At 46.0% G+C, this 16585-nt stretch overlaps 14 non-coding genes across 14 annotated transcripts; 4 read left to right on the top strand and 10 right to left on the bottom strand.

The window, feature by feature from the left end:
• Positions 1-618: 618 nt before the first annotated feature.
• TRNAG-GCC (transfer RNA glycine (anticodon GCC)) lies at positions 619-689 on the bottom strand. The gene has a single exon. It is a non-coding gene; the product is annotated as a tRNA-Gly (tRNA).
• A 134-nt stretch (positions 690-823) lies between these two features.
• On the top strand, positions 824-896 carry TRNAK-CUU (transfer RNA lysine (anticodon CUU)). The gene has a single exon. It is a non-coding gene; the product is annotated as a tRNA-Lys (tRNA).
• A 1343-nt stretch (positions 897-2239) lies between these two features.
• Positions 2240-2310, bottom strand: TRNAG-GCC (transfer RNA glycine (anticodon GCC)). The gene has a single exon. It is a non-coding gene; the product is annotated as a tRNA-Gly (tRNA).
• Positions 2311-3860: 1550 nt separating this feature from the next.
• On the bottom strand, positions 3861-3931 carry TRNAG-GCC (transfer RNA glycine (anticodon GCC)). Its single transcript has one exon. It is a non-coding gene; the product is annotated as a tRNA-Gly (tRNA).
• A 1550-nt stretch (positions 3932-5481) lies between these two features.
• TRNAG-GCC (transfer RNA glycine (anticodon GCC)) lies at positions 5482-5552 on the bottom strand. Its single transcript has one exon. It is a non-coding gene; the product is annotated as a tRNA-Gly (tRNA).
• Positions 5553-5686: 134 nt separating this feature from the next.
• Positions 5687-5759, top strand: TRNAK-CUU (transfer RNA lysine (anticodon CUU)). Its single transcript has one exon. It is a non-coding gene; the product is annotated as a tRNA-Lys (tRNA).
• A 1344-nt stretch (positions 5760-7103) lies between these two features.
• TRNAG-GCC (transfer RNA glycine (anticodon GCC)) lies at positions 7104-7174 on the bottom strand. Its single transcript has one exon. It is a non-coding gene; the product is annotated as a tRNA-Gly (tRNA).
• Positions 7175-7308: 134 nt separating this feature from the next.
• On the top strand, positions 7309-7381 carry TRNAK-CUU (transfer RNA lysine (anticodon CUU)). Its single transcript has one exon. It is a non-coding gene; the product is annotated as a tRNA-Lys (tRNA).
• A 1343-nt stretch (positions 7382-8724) lies between these two features.
• TRNAG-GCC (transfer RNA glycine (anticodon GCC)) lies at positions 8725-8795 on the bottom strand. The gene has a single exon. It is a non-coding gene; the product is annotated as a tRNA-Gly (tRNA).
• Positions 8796-10344: 1549 nt separating this feature from the next.
• TRNAG-GCC (transfer RNA glycine (anticodon GCC)) lies at positions 10345-10415 on the bottom strand. Its single transcript has one exon. It is a non-coding gene; the product is annotated as a tRNA-Gly (tRNA).
• Positions 10416-11964: 1549 nt separating this feature from the next.
• On the bottom strand, positions 11965-12035 carry TRNAG-GCC (transfer RNA glycine (anticodon GCC)). Its single transcript has one exon. It is a non-coding gene; the product is annotated as a tRNA-Gly (tRNA).
• A 1550-nt stretch (positions 12036-13585) lies between these two features.
• Positions 13586-13656, bottom strand: TRNAG-GCC (transfer RNA glycine (anticodon GCC)). The gene has a single exon. It is a non-coding gene; the product is annotated as a tRNA-Gly (tRNA).
• A 1549-nt stretch (positions 13657-15205) lies between these two features.
• Positions 15206-15276, bottom strand: TRNAG-GCC (transfer RNA glycine (anticodon GCC)). Its single transcript has one exon. It is a non-coding gene; the product is annotated as a tRNA-Gly (tRNA).
• A 134-nt stretch (positions 15277-15410) lies between these two features.
• On the top strand, positions 15411-15483 carry TRNAK-CUU (transfer RNA lysine (anticodon CUU)). Its single transcript has one exon. It is a non-coding gene; the product is annotated as a tRNA-Lys (tRNA).
• Positions 15484-16585: the final 1102 nt, after the last annotated feature.

Here is a 16585-nt window from a genome sequence, read left to right on the forward strand (position 1 = left end):
AAAAGCCTTTCAGTCCCGGCAAGCAAAAAAAGTGGTTGCTTTCATTTGACTTAAGTTTGTTACTACTTTTTTTTCTGTACTTTTAGTATGTTTTCTTAATTGCTAGGTGCTGGGAAAGCAAGTTGTAGGTAAGCTGACACAACATCTCAACATCTACTGTGAGAAAACTCAGGACAAAAGTAGAATGAATGAGGGCCTAGAGAGAACGCTCCAAATTTGAGCAAGGCCCTGAGTAGAGTGCAAAGACAACAAGGCAAAAAGTTGTAAAACAACACCAGATGAGCAGATGCTGCTGACTTGGCATTTCCGAGGCTTTTCTAGACAGTTAAAAAGAAGCCTAATAGGTGAGTACTGGAGAGGGAGAGATGCTGCACGTCACTGGCACTGCTAGAAGACATGCAAGGCCTTTGGGCACGCAAGTGTCCCAAGGCTGCTTTAACTTGTGTGTCTTAGAGTCATGTTTGCTGGGTACTAGGGTCCCTCTTCTCGACTGTCAGCCAGCACTGTGGCCAAGTGCCACGGTGACTCTTGCAAATGTCCTTAAATGGCTTCTGGCCTGCAGAGATGTCTTAAGCTTGAGAAGTGCAAAGTGTGGAGGTGTGCCAAAATCATAGCATTTGCATTGGCCGGGAATCGAACCCGGGCCTCCCGCGTGGCAGGCGAGAATTCTACCACTGAACCACCAATGCCTTGCCCTGTTGCTCGGTGCTGAAAAACGTGGCCAGCCAAATCAGGCCATACAAGATTGCCTTCTTCTGTGCGGATGGCAAAGGTGAGGCTGGCGCCATTTTGCAATTTTTGACATTTCAGCTCAAGCAAGCAAGCCCGGCTAGCTCAGTCGGTAGAGCATGAGACTCTTAATCTCAGGGTCGTGGGTTCGAGCCCCACGTTGGGCGATCAAAGCTTCTCCTTTTACTTTCTACTAGGCAGAGCTCCTCCAAAACGATTACAAACCATCACCAGGCCATCACTTCCTCTTTCACATGCCACTCCCCACTCCCTTTGCTAACAAACGAAAATGTCATCTCAGCTTTCCCCTTCACTTTTACTCACACAACCTCTTTTAACAACTTTTCAGCAAAAGTGCTTCACCACCCCAAGAAAGAGAAAAACACTCCTTCTTACAATCTTACTCATCTTTCCTATACTACTTTTCTTATCTGCTTTTCCCAGATTTCCGTTGGCTTTACTCCAGTCCTTTTGTCAAGGAGAGACTTACAATCAATCACTTGACAAGGAACAACCACCTGAAAGATACTCATTCTCGTATGCCTGGTGCACACCATGCAATTCCCCATCAGATAGATGGGCCGATAGATCCTTTCCGACAGACACGATCGGATTTCCGTTCGGATTTCCGAATACTACTATGCAAATCCATCAGAAAAACGATCGGAAATCAGATCGGACCTGCCGGAAATCATCTGTTCGACCCATCTATCTGACAGGCATTGGTATGGTGTGTATTAGGCTTTGCACTCCAAAGGTGCTCACATAGCAGTATGAGGAGGGCACTCTGCACACGGCCTGAGATTTAGCTGAGAGGATTGAAAAAAAGGAAGTTGCTCTTTCCCTTAACTTGTTTTTAGATGAGGTACTTCCCAACAAAAGTTACAAACCAAAAAGCCTTTCAGTCCCGGCAAGCAAAAAAAGTGGTTGCTTTCATTTGACTTAAGTTTGTTACTACTTTTTTTTCTGTACTTTTAGTATGTTTTCTTAATTGCTAGGTGCTGGGAAAGCAAGTTGTAGGTAAGCTGACACAACATCTCAACATCTACTGTGAGAAAACTCAGGACAAAAGTAGAATGAATGAGGGCCTAGAGAGAACGCTCCAAATTTGAGCAAGGCCCTGAGTAGAGTGCAAAGACAACAAGGCAAAAAGTTGTAAAACAACACCAGATGAGCAGATGCTGCTGACTTGGCATTTCCGAGGCTTTTCTAGACAGTTAAAAAGAAGCCTAATAGGTGAGTACTGGAGAGGGAGAGATGCTGCACGTCACTGGCACTGCTAGAAGACATGCAAGGCCTTTGGGCACGCAAGTGTCCCAAGGCTGCTTTAACTTGTGTGTCTTAGAGTCATGTTTGCTGGGTACTAGGGTCCCTCTTCTCGACTGTCAGCCAGCACTGTGGCCAAGTGCCACAGTGACTCTTGCAAATGTCCTTAAATGGCTTCTGGCCTGCAGAGATGTCTTAAGCTTGAGAAGTGCAAAGTGTGGAGGTGTGCCAAAATCCTAGCATTTGCATTGGCCGGGAATCGAACCCAGGCCTCCCGCGTGGCAGGCGAGAATTCTACCACTGAACCACCAATGCCTTGCCCTGTTGCTCAGTGCTGAAAAACGTGGCCAGCCAAATCAGGCCATACAAGATTGCCTTCTTCTGTGCGGATGGCAAAGGTGAGGCTGGCGCCATTTTGCAATTTTTGACATTTCAGCTCAAGCAAGCAAGCCCGGCTTGCTCAGTCGGTAGAGCATGAGACTCTTAATCTCAGGGTCGTGGGTTCGAGCCCCACGTTGGGCGATCAAAGCTTCTCCTTTTACTTTCTACTAGGCAGAGCTCCTCCAAAACGATTACAAACCATCACCAGGCCATCACTTCCTCTTTCACATGCCACTCCCCACTCCCTTTGCTAACAAACGAAAATGTCATCTCAGCTTTCCCCTTCACTTTTACTCACACAACCTCTTTTAACAACTTTTCAGCAAAAGTGCTTCACCACCCCAAGAAAGAGAAAAACACTCCTTCTTACAATCTTACTCATCTTTCCTATACTACTTTTCTTATCTGCTTTTCCCAGATTTCCGTTGGCTTTACTCCAGTCCTTTTGTCAAGGAGAGACTTACAATCAATCACTTGACAAGGAACAACCACCTGAAAGATACTCATTCTCGTATGCCTGGTGCACACCATGCAATTCCCCATCAGATAGATGGGCCGATAGATCCTTTCCGACAGACACGATCGGATTTCCGTTCGGATTTCCGATCACTACTATGCAAATCCATCAGAAAAACGATCGGAAATCAGATCGGACCTGCCGGAAATCATCTGTTCGACCCATCTATCTGACAGGCATTGGTATGGTGTGTATTAGGCTTTGCACTCCAAAGGTGCTCACATAGCAGTATGAGGAGGGCACTCTGCACACGGCCTGAGATTTAGCTGAGAGGATTGAAAAAAAGGAAGTTGCTCTTTCCCTTAACTTGTTTTTAGATGAGGTACTTCCCAACAAAAGTTACAAACCAAAAAGCCTTTCAGTCCCGGCAAGCAAAAAAAGTGGTTGCTTTCATTTGACTTAAGTTTGTTACTACTTTTTTTTCTGTACTTTTAGTATGTTTTCTTAATTGCTAGGTGCTGGGAAAGCAAGTTGTAGGTAAGCTGACACAACATCTCAACATCTACTGTGAGAAAACTCAGGACAAAAGTAGAATGAATGAGGGCCTAGAGAGAACGCTCCAAATTTGAGCAAGGCCCTGAGTAGAGTGCAAAGACAACAAGGCAAAAAGTTGTAAAACAACACCAGATGAGCAGATGCTGCTGACTTGGCATTTCCGAGGCTTTTCTAGACAGTTAAAAAGAAGCCTAATAGGTCAGTACTGGAGAGGGAGAGATGCTGCACGTCACTGGCACTGCTAGAAGACATGCAAGGCCTTTGGGCACGCAAGTGTCCCAAGGCTGCTTTAACTTGTGTGTCTTAGAGTCATGTTTGCTGGGTACTAGGGTCCCTCTTCTCGACTGTCAGCCAGCACTGTGGCCAAGTGCCACGGTGACTCTTGCAAATGTCCTTAAATGGCTTCTGGCCTGCAGAGATGTCTTAAGCTCGAGAAGTGCAAAGTGTGGAGGTGTGCCAAAATCCTAGCATTTGCATTGGCCGGGAATCGAACCCGGGCCTCCCGCGTGGCAGGCGAGAATTCTACCACTGAACCACCAATGCCTTGCCCTGTTGCTCGGTGCTGAAAAACGTGGCCAGCCAAATCAGGCCATACAAGATTGCCTTCTTCTGTGCGGATGGCAAAGGTGAGGCTGGCGCCATTTTGCAATTTTTGACATTTCAGCTCAAGCAAGCAAGCCCGGCTAGCTCAGTCGGTAGAGCATGAGACTCTTAATCTCAGGGTCGTGGGTTTGAGCCCCACGTTGGGCGATCAAAGCTTCTCCTTTTACTTTCTACTAGGCAGAGCTCCTCCAAAACGATTACAAACCATCACCAGGCCATCACTTCCTCTTTCACATGCCACTCCCCACTCCCTTTGCTAACAAACGAAAATGTCATCTCAGCTTTCCCCTTCACTTTTACTCACACAACCTCTTTTAACAACTTTTCAGCAAAAGTGCTTCACCACCCCAAGAAAGAGAAAAACACTCCTTCTTACAATCTTACTCATCTTTCCTATACTACTTTTCTTATCTGCTTTTCCCAGATTTCCGTTGGCTTTACTCCAGTCCTTTTGTCAAGGAGAGACTTACAATCAATCACTTGACAAGGAACAACCACCTGAAAGATACTCATTCTCGTATGCCTGGTGCACACCATGCAATTCCCCATCAGATAGATGGGCCGATAGATCCTTTCCGACAGACACGATCGGATTTCCGTTCGGATTTCCGATCACTACTATGCAAATCCATCAGAAAAACGATCGGAAATCAGATCGGACCTGCCGGAAATCATCTGTTCGACCCATCTATCTGACAGGCATTGGTATGGTGTGTATTAGGCTTTGCACTCCAAAGGTGCTCACATAGCAGTATGAGGAGGGCACTCTGCACACGGCCTGAGATTTAGCTGAGAGGATTGAAAAAAAGGAAGTTGCTCTTTCCCTTAACTTGTTTTTAGATGAGGTACTTCCCAACAAAAGTTACAAACCAAAAAGCCTTTCAGTCCCGGCAAGCAAAAAAAGTGGTTGCTTTCATTTGACTTAAGTTTGTTACTACTTTTTTTTCTGTACTTTTAGTATGTTTTCTTAATTGCTAGGTGCTGGGAAAGCAAGTTGTAGGTAAGCTGACACAACATCTCAACATCTACTGTGAGAAAACTCAGGACAAAAGTAGAATGAATGAGGGCCTAGAGAGAACGCTCCAAATTTGAGCAAGGCCCTGAGTAGAGTGCAAAGACAACAAGGCAAAAAGTTGTAAAACAACACCAGATGAGCAGATGCTGCTGACTTGGCATTTCCAAGGCTTTTCTAGACAGTTAAAAAGAAGCCTAATAGGTGAGTACTGGAGAGGGAGAGATGCTGCACGTCACTGGCACTGCTAGAAGACATGCAAGGCCTTTGGGCACGCAAGTGTCCCAAGGCTGCTTTAACTTGTGTGTCTTAGAGTCATGTTTGCTGGGTACTAGGGTCCCTCTTCTCGACTGTCAGCCAGCACTGTGGCCAAGTGCCACGGTGACTCTTGCAAATGTCCTTAAATGGCTTCTGGCCTGCAGAGATGTCTTAAGCTTGAGAAGTGCAAAGTGTGGAGGTGTGCCAAAATCCTAGCATTTGCATTGGCCGGGAATCGAACCCGGGCCTCCCGCGTGGCAGGCGAGAATTCTACCACTGAACCACCAATGCCTTGCCCTGTTGCTCGGTGCTGAAAAACGTGGCCAGCCAAATCAGGCCATACAAGATTGCCTTCTTCTGTGCGGATGGCAAAGGTGAGGCTGGCGCCATTTTGCAATTTTTGACATTTCAGCTCAAGCAAGCAAGCCCGGCTAGCTCAGTCGGTAGAGCATGAGACTCTTAATCTCAGGGTTGTGGGTTCGAGCCCCACGTTGGGCGATCAAAGCTTCTCCTTTTACTTTCTACTAGGCAGAGCTCCTCCAAAACGATTACAAACCATCACCAGGCCATCACTTCCTCTTTCACATGCCACTCCCCACTCCCTTTGCTAACAAACGGAAATGTCATCTCAGCTTTCCCCTTCACTTTTACTCACACAACCTCTTTTAACAACTTTTCAGCAAAAGTGCTTCACCACCCCAAGAAAGAGAAAAACACTCCTTCTTACAATCTTACTCATCTTTCCTATACTACTTTTCTTATCTGCTTTTCCCAGATTTCCGTTGGCTTTACTCCAGTCCTTTTGTCAAGGAGAGACTTACAATCAATCACTTGACAAGGAAAAACCACCTGAAAGATACTCATTCTCGTATGCCTGGTGCACACCATGCAATTCCCCATCAGATAGATGGGCCGATAGATCCTTTCCGACAGACACGATCGGATTTCCGTTCGGATTTCCGATCACTACTATGCAAATCCATCAGAAAAACGATCGGAAATCAGATCGGACCTGCCGGAAATCATCTGTTCGACCCATCTATCTGACAGGCATTGGTATGGTGTGTATTAGGCTTTGCACTCCAAAGGTGCTCACATAGCAGTATGAGGAGGGCACTCTGCACACGGCCTGAGATTTAGCTGAGAGGATTGAAAAAAAGGAAGTTGCTCTTTCCCTTAACTTGTTTTTAGATGAGGTACTTCCCAACAAAAGTTACAAACCAAAAAGCCTTTCAGTCCCGGCAAGCAAAAAAAGTGGTTGCTTTCATTTGACTTAAGTTTGTTACTACTTTTTTTTTCTGTACTTTTAGTATGTTTTCTTAATTGCTAGGTGCTGGGAAAGCAAGTTGTAGGTAAGCTGACACAACATCTCAACATCTACTGTGAGAAAACTCAGGACAAAAGTAGAATGAATGAGGGCCTAGAGAGAACGCTCCAAATTTGAGCAAGGCCCTGAGTAGAGTGCAAAGACAACAAGGCAAAAAGTTGTAAAACAACACCAGATGAGCAGATGCTGCTGACTTGGCATTTCCGAGGCTTTTCTAGACAGTTAAAAAGAAGCCTAATAGGTCAGTACTGGAGAGGGAGAGATGCTGCACGTCACTGGCACTGCTAGAAGACATGCAAGGCCTTTGGGCACGCAAGTGTCCCAAGGCTGCTTTAACTTGTGTGTCTTAGAGTCATGTTTGCTGGGTACTAGGGTCCCTCTTCTCGACTGTCAGCCAGCACTGTGGCCAAGTGCCACGGTGACTCTTGCAAATGTCCTTAAATGGCTTCTGGCCTGCAGAGATGTCTTAAGCTTGAGAAGTGCAAAGTGTGGAGGTGTGCCAAAATCCTAGCATTTGCATTGGCCGGGAATCGAACCCGGGCCTCCCGCGTGGCAGGCGAGAATTCTACCACTGAACCACCAATGCCTTGCCCTGTTGCTCGGTGCTGAAAAACGTGGCCAGCCAAATCAGGCCATACAAGATTGCCTTCTTCTGTGCGGATGGCAAAGGTGAGGCTGGCGCCATTTTGCAATTTTTGACATTTCAGCTCAAGCAAGCAAGCCCGGCTAGCTCAGTCGGTAGAGCATGAGACTCTTAATCTCAGGGTTGTGGGTTCGAGCCCCACGTTGGGCGATCAAAGCTTCTCCTTTTACTTTCTACTAGGCAGAGCTCCTCCAAAACGATTACAAACCATCACCAGGCCATCACTTCCTCTTTCACATGCCACTCCCCACTCCCTTTGCTAACAAACGGAAATGTCATCTCAGCTTTCCCCTTCACTTTTACTCACACAACCTCTTTTAACAACTTTTCAGCAAAAGTGCTTCACCACCCCAAGAAAGAGAAAAACACTCCTTCTTACAATCTTACTCATCTTTCCTATACTACTTTTCTTATCTGCTTTTCCCAGATTTCCGTTGGCTTTACTCCAGTCCTTTTGTCAAGGAGAGACTTACAATCAATCACTTGACAAGGAACAACCACCTGAAAGATACTCATTCTCGTATGCCTGGTGCACACCATGCAATTCCCCATCAGATAGATGGGCCGATAGATCCTTTCCGACAGACACGATCGGATTTCCGTTCGGATTTCCGATCACTACTATGCAAATCCATCAGAAAAACGATCGGAAATCAGATCGGACCTGCCGGAAATCATCTGTTCGACCCATCTATCTGACAGGCATTGGTATGGTGTGTATTAGGCTTTGCACTCCAAAGGTGCTCACATAGCAGTATGAGGAGGGCACTCTGCACACGGCCTGAGATTTAGCTGAGAGGATTGAAAAAAAGGAAGTTGCTCTTTCCCTTAACTTGTTTTTAGATGAGGTACTTCCCAACAAAAGTTACAAACCAAAAAGCCTTTCAGTCCCGGCAAGCAAAAAAAGTGGTTGCTTTCATTTGACTTAAGTTTGTTACTACTTTTTTTTCTGTACTTTTAGTATGTTTTCTTAATTGCTAGGTGCTGGGAAAGCAAGTTGTAGGTAAGCTGACACAACATCTCAACATCTACTGTGAGAAAACTCAGGACAAAAGTAGAATGAATGAGGGCCTAGAGAGAACGCTCCAAATTTGAGCAAGGCCCTGAGTAGAGTGCAAAGACAACAAGGCAAAAAGTTGTAAAACAACACCAGATGAGCAGATGCTGCTGACTTGGCATTTCCGAGGCTTTTCTAGACAGTTAAAAAGAAGCCTAATAGGTGAGTACTGGAGAGGGAGAAATGCTGCACGTCACTGGCACTGCTAGAAGACATGCAAGGCCTTTGGGCACGCAAGTGTCCCAAGGCTGCTTTAACTTGTGTGTCTTAGAGTCATGTTTGCTGGGTTCTAGGGTCCCTCTTCTCGACTGTCAGCCAGCACTGTGGCCAAGTGCCACGGTGACTCTTGCAAATGTCCTTAAATGGCTTCTGGCCTGCAGAGATGTCTTAAGCTTGAGAAGTGCAAAGTGTGGAGGTGTGCCAAAATCCTAGCATTTGCATTGGCCGGGAATCGAACCCGGGCCTCCCGCGTGGCAGGCGAGAATTCTACCACTGAACCACCAATGCCTTGCCCTGTTGCTCGGTGCTGAAAAACGTGGCCAGCCAAATCAGGCCATACAAGATTGCCTTCTTCTGTGCGGATGGCAAAGGTGAGGCTGGCGCCATTTTGCAATTTTTGACATTTCAGCTCAAGCAAGCAAGCCCGGCTAGCTCAGTCGGTAGAGCATGAGACTCTTAATCTCAGGGTCGTGGGTTCGAGCCCCACGTTGGCGATCAAAGCTTCTCCTTTTACTTTCTACTAGGCAGAGCTCCTCCAAAACGATTACAAACCATCACCAGGCCATCACTTCCTCTTTCACATGCCACTCCCCACTCCCTTTGCTAACAAACGAAAATGTCATCTCAGCTTTCCCCTTCACTTTTACTCACACAACCTCTTTTAACAACTTTTCAGCAAAAGTGCTTCACCACCCCAAGAAAGAGAAAAACACTCCTTCTTACAATCTTACTCATCTTTCCTATACTACTTTTCTTATCTGCTTTTCCCAGATTTCCGTTGGCTTTACTCCAGTCCTTTTGTCAAGGAGAGACTTACAATCAATCACTTGACAAGGAACAACCACCTGAAAGATACTCATTCTCGTATGCCTGGTGCACACCATGCAATTCCCCATCAGATAGATGGGCCGATAGATCCTTTCCGACAGACACGATCGGATTTCCGTTCGGATTTCCGATCACTACTATGCAAATCCATCAGAAAAACGATCGGAAATCAGATCGGACCTGCCGGAAATCATCTGTTCGACCCATCTATCTGACAGGCATTGGTATGGTGTGTATTAGGCTTTGCACTCCAAAGGTGCTCACATAGCAGTATGAGGAGGGCACTCTGCACACGGCCTGAGATTTAGCTGAGAGGATTGAAAAAAAGGAAGTTGCTCTTTCCCTTAACTTGTTTTTAGATGAGGTACTTCCCAACAAAAGTTACAAACCAAAAAGCCTTTCAGTCCCGGCAAGCAAAAAAAGTGGTTGCTTTCATTTGACTTAAGTTTGTTACTACTTTTTTTTCTGTACTTTTAGTATGTTTTCTTAATTGCTAGGTGCTGGGAAAGCAAGTTGTAGGTAAGCTGACACAACATCTCAACATCTACTGTGAGAAAACTCAGGACAAAAGTAGAATGAATGAGGGCCTAGAGAGAACGCTCCAAATTTGAGCAAGGCCCTGAGTAGAGTGCAAAGACAACAAGGCAAAAAGTTGTAAAACAACACCAGATGAGCAGATGCTGCTGACTTGGCATTTCCGAGGCTTTTCTAGACAGTTAAAAAGAAGCCTAATAGGTGAGTACTGGAGAGGGAGAGATGCTGCACGTCACTGGCACTGCTAGAAGACATGCAAGGCCTTTGGGCACGCAAGTGTCCCAAGGCTGCTTTAACTTGTGTGTCTTAGAGTCATGTTTGCTGGGTTCTAGGGTCCCTCTTCTCGACTGTCAGCCAGCACTGTGGCCAAGTGCCACGGTGACTCTTGCAAATGTCCTTAAATGGCTTCTGGCCTGCAGAGATGTCTTAAGCTTGAGAAGTGCAAAGTGTGGAGGTGTGCCAAAATCCTAGCATTTGCATTGGCCGGGAATCGAACCCGGGCCTCCCGCGTGGCAGGCGAGAATTCTACCACTGAACCACCAATGCCTTGCCCTGTTGCTCGGTGCTGAAAAACGTGGCCAGCCAAATCAGGCCATACAAGATTGCCTTCTTCTGTGCGGATGGCAAAGGTGAGGCTGGCGCCATTTTGCAATTTTTGACATTTCAGCTCAAGCAAGCAAGCCCGGCTAGCTCAGTCGGTAGAGCATGAGACTCTTAATCTCAGGGTCGTGGGTTCGAGCCCCACGTTGGCGATCAAAGCTTCTCCTTTTACTTTCTACTAGGCAGAGCTCCTCCAAAACGATTACAAACCATCACCAGGCCATCACTTCCTCTTTCACATGCCACTCCCCACTCCCTTTGCTAACAAACGAAAATGTCATCTCAGCTTTCCCCTTCACTTTTACTCACACAACCTCTTTTAACAACTTTTCAGCAAAAGTGCTTCACCACCCCAAGAAAGAGAAAAACACTCCTTCTTACAATCTTACTCATCTTTCCTATACTACTTTTCTTATCTGCTTTTCCCAGATTTCCGTTGGCTTTACTCCAGTCCTTTTGTCAAGGAGAGACTTACAATCAATCACTTGACAAGGAACAACCACCTGAAAGATACTCATTCTCGTATGCCTGGTGCACACCATGCAATTCCCCATCAGATAGATGGGCCGATAGATCCTTTCCGACAGACACGATCGGATTTCCGTTCGGATTTCCGATCACTACTATGCAAATCCATCAGAAAAACGATCGGAAATCAGATCGGACCTGCCGGAAATCATCTGTTCGACCCATCTATCTGACAGGCATTGGTATGGTGTGTATTAGGCTTTGCACTCCAAAGGTGCTCACATAGCAGTATGAGGAGGGCACTCTGCACACGGCCTGAGATTTAGCTGAGAGGATTGAAAAAAAGGAAGTTGCTCTTTCCCTTAACTTGTTTTTAGATGAGGTACTTCCCAACAAAAGTTACAAACCAAAAAGCCTTTCAGTCCCGGCAAGCAAAAAAAGTGGTTGCTTTCATTTGACTTAAGTTTGTTACTACTTTTTTTTCTGTACTTTTAGTATGTTTTCTTAATTGCTAGGTGCTGGGAAAGCAAGTTGTAGGTAAGCTGACACAACATCTCAACATCTACTGTGAGAAAACTCAGGACAAAAGTAGAATGAATGAGGGCCTAGAGAGAACGCTCCAAATTTGAGCAAGGCCCTGAGTAGAGTGCAAAGACAACAAGGCAAAAAGTTGTAAAACAACACCAGATGAGCAGATGCTGCTGACTTGGCATTTCCGAGGCTTTTCTAGACAGTTAAAAAGAAGCCTAATAGGTGAGTACTGGAGAGGGAGAAATGCTGCACGTCACTGGCACTGCTAGAAGACATGCAAGGCCTTTGGGCACGCAAGTGTCCCAAGGCTGCTTTAACTTGTGTGTCTTAGAGTCATGTTTGCTGGGTACTAGGGTCCCTCTTCTCGACTGTCAGCCAGCACTGTGGCCAAGTGCCACGGTGACTCTTGCAAATGTCCTTAAATGGCTTCTGGCCTGCAGAGATGTCTTAAGCTTGAGAAGTGCAAAGTGTGGAGGTGTGCCAAAATCCTAGCATTTGCATTGGCCGGGAATCGAACCCGGGCCTCCCGCGTGGCAGGCGAGAATTCTACCACTGAACCACCAATGCCTTGCCCTGTTGCTCGGTGCTGAAAAACGTGGCCAGCCAAATCAGGCCATACAAGATTGCCTTCTTCTGTGCGGATGGCAAAGGAGAGGCTGGCGCCATTTTGCAATTTTTGACATTTCAGCTCAAGCAAGCAAGCCCGGCTAGCTCAGTCGGTAGAGCATGAGACTCTTAATCTCAGGGTCGTGGGTTTGAGCCCCACGTTGGGCGATCAAAGCTTCTCCTTTTACTTTCTACTAGGCAGAGCTCCTCCAAAACGATTACAAACCATCACCAGGCCATCACTTCCTCTTTCACATGCCACTCCCCACTCCCTTTGCTAACAAACGAAAATGTCATCTCAGCTTTCCCCTTCACTTTTACTCACACAACCTCTTTTAACAACTTTTCAGCAAAAGTGCTTCACCACCCCAAGAAAGAGAAAAACACTCCTTCTTACAATCTTACTCATCTTTCCTATACTACTTTTCTTATCTGCTTTTCCCAGATTTCCGTTGGCTTTACTCCAGTCCTTTTGTCAAGGAGAGACTTACAATCAATCACTTGACAAGAAACAACCACCTGAAAGATACTCATTCTCGTATGCCTGGTGCACACCATGCAATTCCCCATCAGATAGATGGGCCGATAGATCCTTTCCGACAGACACGATCAGATTTCCGTTCGGATTTCCGATCACTACTATGCAAATCCATCAGAAAAACGATCGGAAATCAGATCGGACCTGCCGGAAATCATCTGATCGACCCATCTATCTGACAGGCATTGGTATGGTGTGTATTAGGCTTTGCACTCCAAAGGTGCTCACATAGCAGTATGAGGAGGGCACTCTGCACACGGCCTGAGATTTAGCTGAGAGGATTGAAAAAAAGGAAGTTGCTCTTTCCCTTAACTTGTTTTTAGATGAGGTACTTCCCAACAAAAGTTACAAACCAAAAAGCCTTTCAGTCCCGGCAAGCAAAAAAAGTGGTTGCTTTCATTTGACTTAAGTTTGTTACTACTTTTTTTTCTGTACTTTTAGTATGTTTTCTTAATTGCTAGGTGCTGGGAAAGCAAGTTGTAGGTAAGCTGACACAACATCTCAACATCTACTGTGAGAAAACTCAGGACAAAAGTAGAATGAATGAGGGCCTAGAGAGAACGCTCCAAATTTGAGCAAGGCCCTGAGTAGAGTGCAAAGACAACAAGGCAAAAAGTTGTAAAACAACACCAGATGAGCAGATGCTGCTGACTTGGCATTTCCGAGGCTTTTCTAGACAGTTAAAAAGAAGCCTAATAGGTGAGTACTGGAGAGGGAGAGATGCTGCACGTCACTGGCACTGCTAGAAGACATGCAAGGCCTTTGGGCACGCAAGTGTCCCAAGGCTGCTTTAACTTGTGTGTCTTAGAGTCATGTTTGCTGGGTTCTAGGGTCCCTCTTCTCGACTGTCAGCCAGCACTGTGGCCAAGTGCCACGGTGACTCTTGCAAATGTCCTTAAATGGCTTCTGGCCTGCAGAGATGTCTTAAGCTTGAGAAGTGCAAAGTGTGGAGGTGTGCCAAAATCCTAGCATATGCATTGGCCGGGAATCGAACCCGGGCCTCCCGCGTGGCAGGCGAGAATTCTACCACTGAACCACCAATGCCTTGCCCTGTTGCTCGGTGCTGAAAAACGTGGCCAGCCAAATCAGGCCATACAAGATTGCCTTCTTCTGTGCGGATGGCAAAGGTGAGGCTGGCGCCATTTTGCAATTTTTGACATTTCAGCTCAAGCAAGCAAGCCCGGCTAGCTCAGTCGGTAGAGCATGAGACTCTTAATCTCAGGGTCGTGGGTTCGAGCCCCACGTTGGCGATCAAAGCTTCTCCTTTTACTTTCTACTAGGCAGAGCTCCTCCAAAACGATTACAAACCATCACCAGGCCATCACTTCCTCTTTCACATGCCACTCCCCACTCCCTTTGCTAACAAACGAAAATGTCATCTCAGCTTTCCCCTTCACTTTTACTCACACAACCTCTTTTAACAACTTTTCAGCAAAAGTGCTTCACCACCCCAAGAAAGAGAAAAACACTCCTTCTTACAATCTTACTCATCTTTCCTATACTACTTTTCTTATCTGCTTTTCCCAGATTTCCGTTGGCTTTACTCCAGTCCTTTTGTCAAGGAGAGACTTACAATCAATCACTTGACAAGGAACAACCACCTGAAAGATACTCATTCTCGTATGCCTGGTGCACACCATGCAATTCCCCATCAGATAGATGGGCCGATAGATCCTTTCCGACAGACACGATCGGATTTCCGTTCGGATTTCCGATCACTACTATGCAAATCCATCAGAAAAACGATCGGAAATCAGATCGGACCTGCCGGAAATCATCTGTTCGACCCATCTATCTGACAGGCATTGGTATGGTGTGTATTAGGCTTTGCACTCCAAAGGTGCTCACATAGCAGTATGAGGAGGGCACTCTGCACACGGCCTGAGATTTAGCTGAGAGGATTGAAAAAAAGGAAGTTGCTCTTTCCCTTAACTTGTTTTTAGATGAGGTACTTCCCAACAAAAGTTACAAACCAAAAAGCCTTTCAGTCCCGGCAAGCAAAAAAAGTGGTTGCTTTCATTTGACTTAAGTTTGTTACTACTTTTTTTTCTGTACTTTTAGTATGTTTTCTTAATTGCTAGGTGCTGGGAAAGCAAGTTGTAGGTAAGCTGACACAACATCTCAACATCTACTGTGAGAAAACTCAGGACAAAAGTAGAATGAATGAGGGCCTAGAGAGAACGCTCCAAATTTGAGCAAGGCCCTGAGTAGAGTGCAAAGACAACAAGGCAAAAGGTTGTAAAACAACACCAGATGAGCAGATGCTGCTGACTTGGCATTTCCGAGGCTTTTCTAGACAGTTAAAAAGAAGCCTAATAGGTGAGTACTGGAGAGGGAGAGATGCTGCACGTCACTGGCACTGCTAGAAGACATGCAAGGCCTTTGGGCACGCAAGTGTCCCAAGGCTGCTTTAACTTGTGTGTCTTAGAGTCATGTTTGCTGGGTACTAGGGTCCCTCTTCTCGACTGTCAGCCAGCACTGTGGCCAAGTGCCACGGTGACTCTTGCAAATGTCCTTAAATGGCTTCTGGCCTGCAGAGATGTCTTAAGCTTGAGAAGTGCAAAGTGTGGAGGTGTGCCAAAATCCTAGCATTTGCATTGGCCGGGAATCGAACCCGGGCCTCCCGCGTGGCAGGCGAGAATTCTACCACTGAACCACCAATGCCTTGCCCTGTTGCTCGGTGCTGAAAAACGTGGCCAGCCAAATCAGGCCATACAAGCTTGCCTTCTTCTGTGCGGATGGCAAAGGAGAGGCTGGCGCCATTTTGCAATTTTTGACATTTCAGCTCAAGCAAGCAAGCCCGGCTAGCTCAGTCGGTAGAGCATGAGACTCTTAATCTCAGGGTCGTGGGTTCGAGCCCCACGTTGGGCGATCAAAGCTTCTCCTTTTACTTTCTACTAGGCAGAGCTCCTCCAAAACGATTACAAACCATCACCAGGCCATCACTTCCTCTTTCACATGCCACTCCCCACTCCCTTTGCTAACAAACGAAAATGTCATTTCAGCTTTCCCCTTCACTTTTACTCACACAACCTCTTTTAACAACGTTTCAGCAAAAGTGCTTCACCACCCCAAGAAAGAGAAAAACACTCCTTCTTACAATCTTACTCATCTTTCCTATACTACTTTTCTTATCTGCTTTTCCCAGATTTCCGTTGGCTTTACTCCAGTCCTTTTGTCAAGGAGAGACTTACAATCAATCACTTGACAAGGAACAACCACCTGAAAGATACTCATTCTCGTATGCCTGGTGCACACCATGCAATTCCCCATCAGATAGATGGGCCGATAGATCCTTTCCGACAGACACGATCGGATTTCCGTTCGGATTTCCGATCACTACTATGCAAATCCATCAGAAAAACGATCGGAAATCAGATCGGACCTGCCGGAAATCATCTGTTCGACCCATCTATCTGACAGGCATTGGTATGGTGTGTATTAGGCTTTGCACTCCAAAGGTGCTCACATAGCAGTATGAGGAGGGCACTCTGCACACGGCCTGAGATTTAGCTGAGAGGATTGAAAAAAAGGAAGTTGCTCTTTCCCTTAACTTGTTTTTAGATGAGGTACTTCCCAACAAAAGTTACAAACCAAAAAGCCTTTCAGTCCCGGCAAGCAAAAAAAGTGGTTGCTTTCATTTGACTTAAGTTTGTTACTACTTTTTTTTCTGTACTTTTAGTATGTTTTCTTAATTGCTAGGTGCTGGGAAAGCAAGTTGTAGGTAAGCTGACACAACATCTCAACATCTACTGTGAGAAAACTCAGGACAAAAGTAGAATGAATGAGGGCCTAGAGAGAACGCTCCAAATTTGAGCAAGGCCCTGAGTAGAGTGCAAAGACAACAAGGCAAAAAGTTGTAAAACAACACCAGATGAGCAGATGCTGCTGACTTGGCATTTCCGAGGCTTTTCTAGACAGTTAAAAAGAAGCCTAATAGGTGAGTACTGGAGAGGGAGAGATGCTGCACGTC

The sequence above is a fragment of the Hyperolius riggenbachi genome, chromosome 4, assembly GCF_040937935.1.
Source record: "Hyperolius riggenbachi isolate aHypRig1 chromosome 4, aHypRig1.pri, whole genome shotgun sequence".
NCBI lineage: Eukaryota > Metazoa > Chordata > Amphibia > Anura > Hyperoliidae > Hyperolius > Hyperolius riggenbachi.